The sequence below is a fragment of the Periplaneta americana genome, chromosome 8 (assembly GCF_040183065.1).
Source record: "Periplaneta americana isolate PAMFEO1 chromosome 8, P.americana_PAMFEO1_priV1, whole genome shotgun sequence".
Lineage (NCBI taxonomy): Eukaryota > Metazoa > Arthropoda > Insecta > Blattodea > Blattidae > Periplaneta > Periplaneta americana.
In genome coordinates, this window is record NC_091124.1 from 121812038 (window position 1) to 121826000 (window position 13963).

Sequence of the window (13963 nt, forward strand, 5' to 3'; positions counted from 1 at the left end):
AGAATATTGTACGAAATGGAAATATAAAAATTGGAGATTTATCCTTCGAAGAGGTGGAAAAATTCAAATATCTTGGAGCAACAGTAACAAATATAAATGACACTCGGGAGGAAATTAAACGCAGAATAAATATGGGAAATGCGTGTTATTATTCGGTTGAGAAGCTCTTATCATCCAGTCTGCTGTCCAAAAATCTGAAAGTTAGAATTTATAAAACAGTTATATTACCGGTTCTTCTGTATGGTTGTGAAACTTGGACTCTCACTCTGAGAGGGGAACATAGGTTCAGGGTGTTTGAGAATAAGGTGCTAAGGAAAATATTTTGGGCTAAGCGGGATGAAGTTACAGGAGAATGGAGAAAGTTACACAACACAGAACTGCACGCATTGTATTCTTCACCTGACATAATTAGGAACATTAAATCCAGACGTTTGAGATGGGCAGGGCATGTAGCACGTATGGGCGAATCCAGAAATGCATATAGAGTGTTAGTTTGGAGACCGGAGGGAAAAAGACCTTTAGGGAGGCCGAGACGTAGATGGGAGGATAATATTAAAATGGATTTGAGGGAGGTGGGGTATGATGATAGAGACTGGATTAATCTTGCACAGGATAGGGACCGCTGGCGGGCTTATGTGAGGGCGGCAATGAACCTTCGGGTTCCTTAAAAGCCATTTGTAAGTAAGTAAGTAAGGAATATTTTGGAACATATCCCTTATAGTCCATAACTTCTGATTTACAGTTTTAGGCCACTAAAGAGACTTCTGCAGGACGAGAGTTTCCGGAAGATGCAGCAGCACAGAATGCTGTGAGAGACTGGTTTGAACATCAAGAGCTGGAACATTGTCGAAACGAAATCTTCAAGCTCGTGCCGATGTGGGAAAAATGAACTTAATACTCTCCAAACCTATGAAGAAATACAGTCATAAATATATTGTTTCACATAGTAATCTCAACTTTTGTACAATATGTAAATAAACTTCAATACGATCATTTTAATTTCTTATCAACGCTCCTATAGTATTTTTTTTACTCTGAAGTTTTTTTTATTTTTTTTTCAGTTGGTTATTTTACGACGCTTTATCAACATCTTAGGTTATTTAGCGTCTGAATGATATGAAGATGATAATGTCGGTGAAATGAGTCCGGGGTCCAGCACCGAAAGTTACCCAGCATCTGCAGTTTTCGAGACAGCTTAAAAGAATTATTCTTTTATTTAAAAAATTACACTCTTGAAAATGATTGTACAGTGTGCCTGACTTATGCGGTTCATTTTTGCTTAGGCTGCCGAAATAGTACGAGGCGCATCCAGAAAGTAAGTTTCCCTATTTTTTTAAAGAACACACACTTTCAGGAAAACATTTATTGGCAACAGGTACAGCAATGTTTCAGCTATTTTTCAACGTAGCCACCATCAGAATTGAGACACTTGTCGTATAGTGGGATCAACTTTTTTAACTCTCTGTCGTAGAACTCTGCCGCCTGTGAATGGAACCAGCGTGTGACAGACGTCTTCAGCTCTTCGTCGTTGCCAAAATGCTCACCGGAGGACAGAAATTTCTTGAGGTGCAAGAAAACGTGAAAATCGCTGGGAGCAAGATCAGGACTGTAGGGTGGTTGATGAAACAACTCCCAGTCAAATTCCGTCAAAACAGCTGCTGTGCGCCGAGCCGTATGTGGACGAGATTGTCATGGAGGAGCACAACACCTGCAGTAAGCGTTCCACGCCTCTTGTTTTGAATGGCACGTCGCAATTTTCGCAATGTTTCACAGTAACAGTCAGCGTTCACTGTTTCACCTCTTGGATGGATGTCAATGAGCAGAATGCCCTTCCTGTCCCAGAACACCGTGCACATCACTTTCCGTACCGACAGCGTCTGTTTGAATTTCGTCCTGACCGGAGATCCACTATGCCGCCTATGCATTGACTGCTGCTTGGTTTCCGGGGTGAAGTGCGAAATCCAAGTCTCATCACCCGTGACGATCCTGTCGAGGAACTCTTCGCCATCATCGTACTACCGTTGCAGAAATGTCAGTGCTGCTCCTAAACGTTGCATTTTGTGTTCGGGTGTCAGGTTTTTCGGCACCCACCTGGCACACACTTTTTTGAACAGCAGGTGCTTAGTGACAATCTCATGCAACAAGGATCGCTATATCTGCGGAAAATGGCTGCTCAGCTCCGTAATCGTGAAGCGCGGTTCTCCATGATGCACTGCCGCACCAGCTCAACACGATCGTCATTGATGAGGGACGGTCGCCCACTGCGCTCTTCATCATGGACACTTTGACGACCTTCGGAAAACTGCCTACACCAGCGACGCACTATCTCTTACTCATGATGTTCGGCCCATAGACCTGACAGAGCTGCCGATGAATTTCAATTGGCGCAATGCTTTGTGCATTAAAGAACTTTATCACCGATCGAACCTCGCAGGCGGCGGGAGAAGGAATAAGAGCTTCCATTTCGGACCACTGCTGCCATGCTACTGGCACCAGGCGGGACCTGTCCGGCTGGCATATGATTGATACGTCATAGATCTGTTACGCATGCGCAATTGACACGGCTAATTACGTTTACTTTCAAGGGGAAAAAAGCGGGAAACTTACTTTCTGGATGCGCCTCGTAATAGGAGAGAGGTATTTAATGGTTTCGTAGGCGGAATAAGGGGTGAGTATAACGTTCACTGACATTACCACGTGAATTTTACAAATTTTAGTCTTCGTATGATAATTAATTTTAAGTTAAACACGCACTGTTATTCTCTTACGGTAATTATTTATTTTCTTTCTGATTTCCAACGTTTATTCCAGTCTTGGATAATGTTTTATCCATTCATTTGCTCTTCTTATAGTTTTATAACTTCTTTTCTTAATATATAAGTTATCCAATTCTTAAAATTAATTTATTTGCTTTATTCTTTTCGGAATAAGCAACGAATCTTTAAATAACAGACAGCGCAGCATTCTAACACAATTTATTAATTTACTAAATATATTTTAATACGTCACGCATAATGACACTACCACGAGAACTTCAAACCTGGGTAGACAAAGAACAAAGTTGGATTCAGACTGTGACAGTTGAGGTGAATAGAGATAATTGAGGCACTCAGAAGCAAAGTGATACAATTGACATTTAGTAAGTTTTGAGATATGTTACTTTGAAGTTGAAACAGAAATTTAAAAATCTGTTACAGGATTATGTTGCTGCAAATTTACAGTTGTATATGTTGGTACCTATATTTTTTTACTTCTAAATAGAAATTACCTATTTTAAAACAGTTTAGGTAAAATAGGGTCCTAAAGTCAGTTGTATTATTATACCACGAAAAAAAATTTGTGGAAAAGTAATATAAGTGCAAGGGTTTTCAGTATTCTTATATTATTTAAAACAAGAACAAGGACATTGCTTACAACAAAGAAACATTTCTGCCTTAACAGCACTTGAGCTTTCTTATTATAATATTATAACAAAAAATGTGTCTGTGTAACCGAAAGAATCAATCAATCAATCAATCTTGTTAATGTATCCAGTTGTTTGCAGACAACACAAAGTCAACTATAGTCCACTGTAGTATTTTCAGTTCTTCTTTTTCATAGTAAATTAGGGATATTTTGATCGGTGTTCATTATAGACGCCTGTTGCTAGTAGCCAGAGTTGGGGTGTAGTCAATATATACTGCAGAGATGTGTCTTCTACAACTGGTACTGATGATTTTAATTTACTTCTTTTGTGGTTTATGGATGGACAATATAGAGGAATGTGTTCCAGATCTTCATCATGATTATTACACCACATACAAGTCGGATTATCAGAAAGGTGAAATTGGTGTAGGTACAATTGAGTGATAATGTGATCTGTTCTGGCTCTTGTTAAAAATGTTTGAACATGTGCGGGCAAATTTTTGTAAATTTCCAGATCATTCGGTTTCTTTTTAACGGACTGTAAAATTTTTCCTTTGTCAGAAGAGAGCCAATTGTTGATCCATAAGTTTATAAAATGAAACTTTACGGAAGTAAGGCATTGGATAGAGATATCACTTGAAGAGGTCTTGGTTGCAAATACAGTATGTTGCCTATTTCGCAACGTTATCGACTTCTCCTATCCAGGTAGAACACAATGACTAGGTATCCATTCAAAATTTTATTTTCTTTTGGAGTTTTTTAGTTCACTTAGTTGTTTCTGAATTGGAATAATTCTATGTGCGTATAGGTGTGGTACATATTTGATTATATTAAATATAGCCCCCTTGGGGTCAGTAAGTATTCAAATAGATCTTTCAGAAATTTGACTAACACATTAAAGAGCAACATCAATAGCTAACAATTCAGTGTCAAGACTGGAGGAGGCTGAACATGGTAAGAAGTAATTTTCTTGATATTTTGGAATATAATACCCTGTTCCTGATGTTCCATCATCAGGGTTTAGAGATCCATCTGTATAAATTTGAAGGTAATCATATGTGCTGCAGAGTAGTTCCATGGCATCCAACTTAAGAATGTATGGAGGATCATTTTTTAAATGATTTCGTGGAATTTGTAGGCTATGTTCTGGAATTATCCATTTTCATGGAGGAATTTCATTTACAACTGGAGTTTTAGCAATGAGTGTGACTGTGATATAGACTGGCATTTCTTCTTTGTTTATTTTGTAGAAATTACATAGGATATTATCTGACAGTATGAAGAACATCTGAGATCTGGATGAGGCTTGCAATTTTAAATGTATTTTTAAATCCTTTTTTAATACATAGTGTCTGATTGGTTGAATATTATATTCAATTTCTAGGGCAACAGTTGATGTGGTTTTAGGTACTCCGAAAGAAGAAGGCTAAGAACATTTCAAAATTTAAATGAAATTCAGCCTTAGTCGCTGTTCATTACGTCACTAGACTCATCTAATGAAGTCACATCTCTCTCTGCTGAAACATCTATGTTTCTGTCTTGAAGTGCATCTGTAGTGCTCCTACCGCGAATATTCCTTCAACTTCCTCTTCCACGCAATTTTCCACGTCCTACAGTCCTTATTATAGCCCCATCCTAATGCTTCAAGTAATCAAGGAAAGAGTGGGATGAATTTCATTAGCTTTGCAAGTTGCTCCACTTAGCAAAAGTTATCCTTATTGGATCACTGTATAGTTGGTCCAGCTCAATGTGTGCAGGCCTTCCACGAAGATGTTTCGAATATGCAATCTATTACCTCTCTCCACTATGGCAAATGAATTAGTCATACACAGAAGAAACGCAATAACAATATGTAAACAACGCACTTGTATTAGTTTGCCTCTCAGTAAAAATTCTGTAAGCATTGTGATACAAGTGTAAGGCCAACATGGAGCAGCACTGACTGGAACTGCACTTATATTACTTTTTCTCTGAACAGAAGTGACGTTAAAGATTTAGAATATATACTTATCTCACTTTCTAAAACAATGTCACTTATATTACTTTGCTTCTGAGTGCCTCAATTATTTCAATGAAAGACGGGAAGAAAGTCGTACACTTAGGAATAAAAAGAGAGATTACGTGAAGGAAATACTGAGTGAGGTAGAAACAAATAGTAAGAATAAAAATATTCGGGATTTCTATAAGGGTATAAAGAAATTTAAAAATAGATATCAGGCAAGAGTAAACGTGATCAAGGATGAGAATGGTGACTTGCTTGCAGACGCTCATTCAATCCTGAACAGATGGAAAAACTGTTTTGGACAACTACTAAACGTACATAGGCCAAATAGAAACAATCATGACGAAATTCAAATACAAACTGCAGAGCCATTTATACACGAACCCAAACTTTCTGAAGTTGAAATTGTGATACAAAATCTGAAAAAATTTAAGTCTCCAGGTATCGATCAAATTCCAGCAGAATTAATACAAGAGGATGGAAGCGCATTATCTAGCGAAATTTATAAACTTCTACTTCCTATTTGGGAAAAGGAAATTGTACCAATGGAAGGATTCCATAATTCCACCTATTTTTAAGAAGGGGGACGAGACTAGCTTTAGTAACTTTCGAGCAATATCATTTTTGCTGACGTCGTACAAAATTTTGTCAAATATTATTTTGATGAGATTAACTCCGTATGTAGATGAAATTATTGGGGATCATCAGTACGGTTTTAGGCGTAATAGATCTACTTTTGATCAGATTTTTTGTATTCGACAGTTATTGGAGAAAAAATAGGAGTATAAGGGTAGAACTACAGTACATCAGATATTCATAGATTTCAAAAAGGCATATGATTCGGTTAAGAGAGAATTTTTATATAATATTTTTATTGAATTCGGTATTCACAAGAAACTAGTTCGATTAATTAAAATGTGTCTCAGTGAAACTTACAGCAGAGTCGGTTTCTATCTGATGCTTTTCCAATTCACTGCGGGCTAAAGCAGGGAGATGCACTATCACCTTTATTTTTTAACTTCGCTCTAGAATATGTCATTAGGAAAGTTCAGGATAACAGACAAAGTTTGGAATTGCACGGGTCACATCAGCTGCTTGTCTATGCGGATGACGTGAATATATTAGGAGAAAATCCTCAAACGATTAGGAAAAATGCGGGAATTTTACGTGAACCAAGTAAAGAGATAGGTTTGGAAGTAAATCCCGAAAAGACAAAGTATATGCTTATGTCTCGTGACCAGAATATTGTACGAAATGGAAATATAAAAATTGGAGATTTGTCCTTCGAAGAGGTGGAAAAATTCAAATATCTTGGAGCAACAGTAACAAATATAATGACACTCTTGAGGAAATTAAACGCAGAATAAGTATGGGAAATGCCTGTTATTATTCGGTTGAGAAGCATTTGTCATCTAGTCTCCTGTCCAAAATCTGAAAGTTTGAATTTATAAAACAGCTATAGGCCCTATTACTGCTTGTTCTTCATGGTTGTGAAACTTGGACTCTCACTTTGAGAGAGGAACAGAGATTAAGGGTGTTTGAGAATAAGGTTCTTAGGAAAGAAAATTTGAGGCTAAAATGGATGAAGTTACAAGAGAATGGAGAAAGTTACACAACGCAGAACTGCACGCATTGTATTCTTCACTTGACATAATTAGGAACATTAAATCCAGACGTTTGAGATGGGCAGGGCATGTAGCACGTATGGGCGAATCCAGAAATGCATATAGAGTGTTACTTGGGAGGCCGGAGGTAATAAGGCCTTTGGGGATACCGAGACGTAGATGGAAGGATAATATGAAAATGGATTTGAAGGAGGTGGGATATGATGATAAAGATTGGATTAATTTTGCACAGGTTAGGGACCGATGGCGGGCTTATATGAGGGCGGCAATGAACCTGCGGGTTCCTTAAAAGTCATCGGGTTTAGTTTTTAGTGTAGGATTACTCGTATCGAATGTAAATACTTCGAGGAATTAGAGGTTCACAGTCAATTCATATTAATGCTGCAACTTGGTATCTATAAGAGAGAATAAGGAGGCTATTCTGAAGAAGACAGAAGGAGGTAACTAGAAAATATACGTCAAAATTAGATTGTCATTACACGCCCCATATGGGAGGAAAAAAGTATTTTAGTCATTAAAATAACCATAAAATTGTAACATACCGCTCTGGACACTCGATGTGGCCACTGCGAAAAACTATAAACCCATCGAACCCAATTCAAATACCTTCTTTTCTTATATAGGCCTACTTCCGCCCAACCGATGACATTGTTCGGCATTTTCACACACAATGACGATGTAATTCAATGGTACCACCGTGATAGTGTCTACCCGGGAAAGCGAAAATTACTTCGCTTTCTTTGCTATATGCATTTCTTTGCTATGGTCGACAGTAAACCTATTAAATTTGCCTATTTACCAAAAAGCGTAAACGCAAAGCATACCAAAAGTCTGAACAAACTTAACTCTACCTTCAGTGATTCTGGACGTTACGAAAACTGGCATATTTATATTTCTAGATATTGGAAGCAGCACTGCGATATGCATCCAAAAGTCCTCTGCCGAATATAGTCAGAACGGACAATTTTGTGTGAAATGTTTCTTGATTTGAATTATAGAAAAGTAGTATATAATAATATGAATATGTACCGCGTGTATTTTTAAAGTTATTCCACATCTCTGACCTTCAATTGAACTTCAAATAACGCAACGCAAATCAGACGTTCTGGAGTCTGAGGATATCGAAGTTTCAATCTAAATTTTATTTAGTCATAATATGAGGCGAAAATAAACGAGTTGAATATGTGCTACATTTTACACGTTTACGTCATTTCGTTTCGTCATATCTCTTTTAAAGCAGCAAAATAATGCAAACTGCGAGTAGATAGGCTACCTAGAAATTGGTAATTTTATACGTTGAGTGATCTGAAATTCAGTCTATGAATATGTAAAAACTGTTTTCGTGACGAGTTACAGGTAATCTATTGACTTTCAAGGTTGAGAAATTATTTTATTTTAAATATCATATTTGTTTAATTTTGGTGATTGTTTAAATAAAGTTTTCACTTAAGTACCTATTATATTATGAAATAATTGTATTTTTGTATTGAAACTTTCCGAAATATAATCAGAGTGTGGTAATGTTTAGTAATTTAACTGTGTATCAAGTTCCTAAAATGATACTATGCTCTAAATTGTTAACTATAAAACCGAATATCTTATTTAATATAATATATACTCATTTTATATCCTTACACATATTACACATTGCCTATTATATCTGAAACTCATCTAATTTACTAATAAGGAGGGTTATTTATATTATAATAGTTACTTATATGACATACAGATTATTTATAAATAATACTGCATTATTGTTGAAATTTAGATGTATATATGATTCATATTAACATAAATCTCTATTATTTAGATCAGGCATGTCAGAAATCAGACACTGAAAGTGCAGTGCATGTGCGCCGAACGCCGGTCTGTGCAGATTGAGTCATTCACGTGTTGCTCTTACCAGTTCTTAGCGGGAGGGATGTACAAGAATCTGTTCTGCAATTCTAGTGTTCAATTAAATTGACATTTGGACATTATAAACATACTTAGCAGAAGGAAAAAACACAATTATTGTCAGTGTCTATATTTGACAATAATTGTAACACAAGAAACAATAGACTTGCTCAGTTACAATTCACAAAGCAGTCGTTTGTAAAGGATCATTTATTTACATGATTTGTATACAGTATTTGAAGAAAATATAAATATTGCAGTAATTTCGAAACAACAAAAAACGAACACAGTATTTCATTTTACGTAGTAGGTACTGATTATTTTAAAGTAATACTCTTTCATTGTTCCTCAAGCATTATTGGGACCATTGGTGCACAAATATTAAAGAAAATATTTTACTCCCAATTGCATGCAATAGGACATTGTGAGGCTTTTACACTGGAATCATTTCCTTGCTGTATATTAATGTAAATTCACATTATTATTATTAATAAATTGGATAAATTAAGCGTGAATTTAAATTTATATAGATAGTTTATTTGGAAAACGTTGAGAGCAAGTATCAGCAAGTTGGGAGCGTTACTGAATTGAGTTAAAAGAGTACTTCACAAGCTGTGAAGCGAGGACATTTTCTTTATGTCAGGTTTAAAGATTTATTAACGTAAGTATATTAAGATAATATAGTAACGTGAGATGGAAAATTCGCCATTATGGATTATTTTTTCAGAAAAATTTTCCGCCTTACAAATAGTTGCTTTCTTCCTTCCCTTACAACTTCAAGACCCTCACATGTATTCCTCATTCAATATTCTCATCACTTATCAGCTTATCAAATAAAAGTTGTAAGTCGTCTAACCATTGATGGCTGTCTTAGTACAGACTCCAAAACATCATTGTTATGTTTGTTTTGCCTTGAGAGTACTGATTAAGAAATAAGAGCTGGCGAATATCATATTTTGAGAACTTTACTAATCGGATTTAAATTCTCACAACACTATTAGGTCCACATGATATGATGAAAGCCTTTCATTTTAAAATAACTACTGTTGGCTGAGGAAAACATCGTAACAGTTATGTGATATGATTCGTGATTTCTCTTCTTCGTTATATCTGTGGACTCCTCACTTTAGTTTTCATAACGCGTTCACAATCACAGCTCAATGAGCACCCGTACTGATCTGTGTTACTGAAACCAAAGCTGTTCTGCTACTGCAGGTAATGTACAGCCCTGTCGCGTTCCCCTCCAAGCCGATTCACTCCCTCCATGTAGGGGAATAGGAACTGCACATTGCACAGAAACAAGTGCACAATGTGCGCGATTGCACATTGTGCAGGGTTTTGACATGCCTGATTTAGATTAATATTTGACATATGTGTATTACATCCTTTAATTGTGTACTGTACTTTATTTGACACAAAGAGCAGTATCCGAGGAGATACACAGGTAAAATACTCACCTTTCATTTGCTGCTTTTTATGAATATGCGAAAGTAAAATTTTTGGACTTAAAGAAATTTGCTCATCGTTTTAAATGTTATTTCCGTAGTTACTTCAGATAAAAATGGAATGTAACGCCTCAGATTCTGAACTTGTAACCCAAAGTCAATTTATTTTTTAACAATAGTGCAGTATTATTGATTTTTGTTTCTTTTTTGAGATTGCTTGCCGGGATGCCTTGTTAGTCACCGCAGTTAGCGAGACTGCATCAGTCGCTGCGAAGAATATTCGCTCGGCCTGACTGAATATTAACTAGTAAAAAATTAGACCCAATAACGATCGGGGATTTATGGCTTTCGCACAATTCTTAACACCAGACAGTGTTGAAACGAATGGACGGATTTCCTAGAAAAATATATTCCAGAAATCACAACATAATATAATACGGTAGATTATCCTTGTTATCACACTCTAAATGAAACATTTCTGACTGTACAGAAACCTCTGGAATCAACTATAGACATGCTTTCCCAAAGCTTTCCACACAAAACTCTTCTCTGAAACATTCACTACAGGCAACAAACCGACATCCTTCCACTTTCATACTTATGAAATTCCTCACCAGCCACAGTAAACTGTTGTAGAACCTACAGCCTACACATAGATTGTATGAATGAATGAAAATAAAGTGGATAGATATGAAGTATGGAAATGGAGTATAGTTGAATAAAACTCAAGTGCTTATCACCTGTGGGAATAAATAGAATAAAGTAAATCAGTTAAAAATATTGTAATCTTCATCTTACGATGTTTGGATGACGTATATACGTCCGTTGATGTGACATATTAATGAATTAAATACTATTATAGTCACAATCATGCCATGGTATGAAAGAAAAATTTCACAACCTCGAGCGGGAATCGAACCTGCGACTTCCTGTTCTCCGGTCAGACGCTCTACCACTGAGCTATCGAGTTCGTCTCACGCCAAAGGCTCGGAATTATCCTTTCATACTGGCGACTCTGTTATAGCGTACTTTCCATACGTCTGATTTTAGTCAGCACTGCTTATGGGTGGAAAGAAACTTTACGTCATCCAAACATCGTAAGATGAAGATTACACTTGTAAAGTTTCTTTCCACCCATAAGCAGTGCTGACTAAGATCAGACGCTATGGACAGTACTCTATAATAGAGTCGCCAGTATGAAAGGATAATTCCGAGGCTTTGGTGTGAGACGAACTCGATAGGTCAGTGGTAGAGCGCCTGATAGGAAGTCGCAGGTTCGATTCCCGCTCGAGATTGTGAAATTTTTCTTTCATACCATGGCATGATTGTGACTGTAATAGTATTTAATTCATAAAAATATTGGTAGCAGAAGTATAGAACGAGTGATATCATCTAGCTTTGGAAGAGAGAATTAAGAAAAACCGATGATGGTAGATTTATACTATTTTTTTTTTCTGGTCGATCGTATTCTTTTCCTGTATTTTATTTACCGATGCTGTTTACACGTCTCGTAAGTTGACACTTTGCCTGGTTGCTACGCAAACAAAAGAAAGACAGAGTTTTCTTGAAAACTTACCTCACACTTATGAGTGCGATAAGTTGAATTACAAATATAGACTTAGAAAGATTATAACTTAATTATTAATAGCAATAGTACAATTTGTACTGTTGTTGAAGCTGAAGCACTATTATCCACTTGCTTTAAGTGAAGGAGAAAAAAATTTATGGTTTACTATATCACCGTCGCCGGTGTGCCGGAATTTTGTCCCGCAGGAGTTCTTTTACATGTCAGTAAGTCTACTGACATGAGCCTGTCCCATTTAAGCACACTTAAATTCCATCGACTTGGGCCTGGATCGAACCCCTCGAGCACAGAAGGCCAGCGCTATACCGACTACGTTACCCAGGCCGACTTAAGCTGAGAGTATTGTTAACTTCTCCAGAACTGCAAAGTAAGTTAACAAAGTTTTCTCACTAATACTCGTTTCCTTTGTATTTAGCCACTTCACAAATGTCTCACACGCTGTCTCATATCTTGTTCTCGACTTTACGGGAATTAAATCAGCACACCTAATTGTCCATGCTTCCTCTATGTTTTTATCTCCTGCCACATCAACTAATCCTTAATCCATCATGAAGATATTATTAAAAATATTTAGTCTTATTACTATATTATATAACTCCAACCATTAAAGAACAATTAACTATCATAATAAGCAACATACATGCAATTCTTAAAATTTTAAGAAATTTTTTTTATTATCATCATCATCCTCCGGTGATAATGTAAGGATCTTCTACTGGCCGTGCTCCAATTCATCATCATCATCATCATCATCATCATGTAGCTAGTTAGGCCACTGTTGACCTATTCAGATCTCAAATCAGATGTAATGGAGTCTCTTCAATGGTCTTCCTTGGTTTCTTGTGCCTGATGAGGTGTCACTTTTAGGTAATCGAGGCAATCTATCGCGTGGCATTCTGTTCACATGTTGAATTCATCGTGATTTATAATTTTGGATTTTGTCGAGAACTGGATTTACTTCTAGTTCTTCTAAAATATCTGCATTTGTTTTAAAATCATCCCAGTTATAACCCAATGTTTTTCTCATAATCTCATTTCTGCTGCAATTATTCTAGAGCTATCTTCGGTCTTGATCGTCTAATTCTCACAACTATATAATAAGGTCGGTAGAGCTTAACACGTGTCTATGCGGATGACGTGAATATGTTAGGAGAAAATCCACAAATGATTAGGCAAAATACGGGAATTTTACTTGAAGCAAGTAAAGAGATAGGTTTGGAAGTAAATCCCGAAAAGACAAAGTATATGCTTATGTCTCGTGACCAGAATATTGTACGAAATGGAAATATAAAAATTGGAGATTTGTCCTTCGAAGAGGTGGAAAAATTCAAATATCTTGGAGCAACAGTAACAAATATAATGACACTCGGGAGGAAATTAAACGCAGAATAAATATGGGAAATGCCTGTTATTATTCAGTTGAGAAGCTTTTTTTCATCTAGTCTGCTGTCAAAAAATCTTAAAATTAGAATTTATAACACAGTTATATTACTGGTTGTTCTGTATGGTTGTGAAACTTGGACTCTCACTTTGAGAGAGGAACAGAGGTTAAGGGTGTTTGAGAATAAGGTGCTTATGAAAATACTTGGGGCTAAGAGTGATGAAGTTACAGGAGAGTGGAGAAAGTTACACAACACAGAACTGCACGCATTGTATTCTTCATCTGATATAATTAGGATCATCAAATCTAGACGTCTGAGATGGGCAGGGCATGTAGCACGTATGGGCGAATCCAGAAATGCACATAGAGTGTTAGTTCGGAGGCCGGAGGGAATAAGACCTTTGGGGAGACCGAGACGTAGATGGGAGGATAATATTAAAATGGATTTGAGGGAAGTAGGATATGATGGTAGGGACTGGATTAATCTTGCTCAGGATAGGGAACGTTGGCGGCCTTATGTGAGGGCGGCAATGAACCTCCGGGTTTCTTAAAAGCCTGAAGTAAGTAAGTACATTTTATCTTGTTGGTTTATCATTGATATCTGTGAAAGTCCAGACTATTCAT

At 36.7% G+C, this 13963-nt stretch overlaps 1 protein-coding gene across 2 annotated transcripts in view; it reads left to right on the forward strand.

Moving 5' to 3' along the window:
* LOC138705008 (interstitial collagenase-like) overlaps positions 1 to 993 on the forward strand; it is a 52829-nt gene extending 51836 nt beyond the window's left edge. Inside the window, exon 11 of one of the 2 annotated variants that reach the window (XR_011333535.1) lies at positions 741 to 993. The gene's annotated coding sequence lies outside the window, so the exon portion shown is untranslated. The remainder of the gene's footprint in view (positions 1 to 740) is intronic. The other variant, XM_069833544.1, reaches the window with a different exon arrangement.
* The last annotated feature ends 12970 nt before the right edge of the window (positions 994 to 13963 follow it).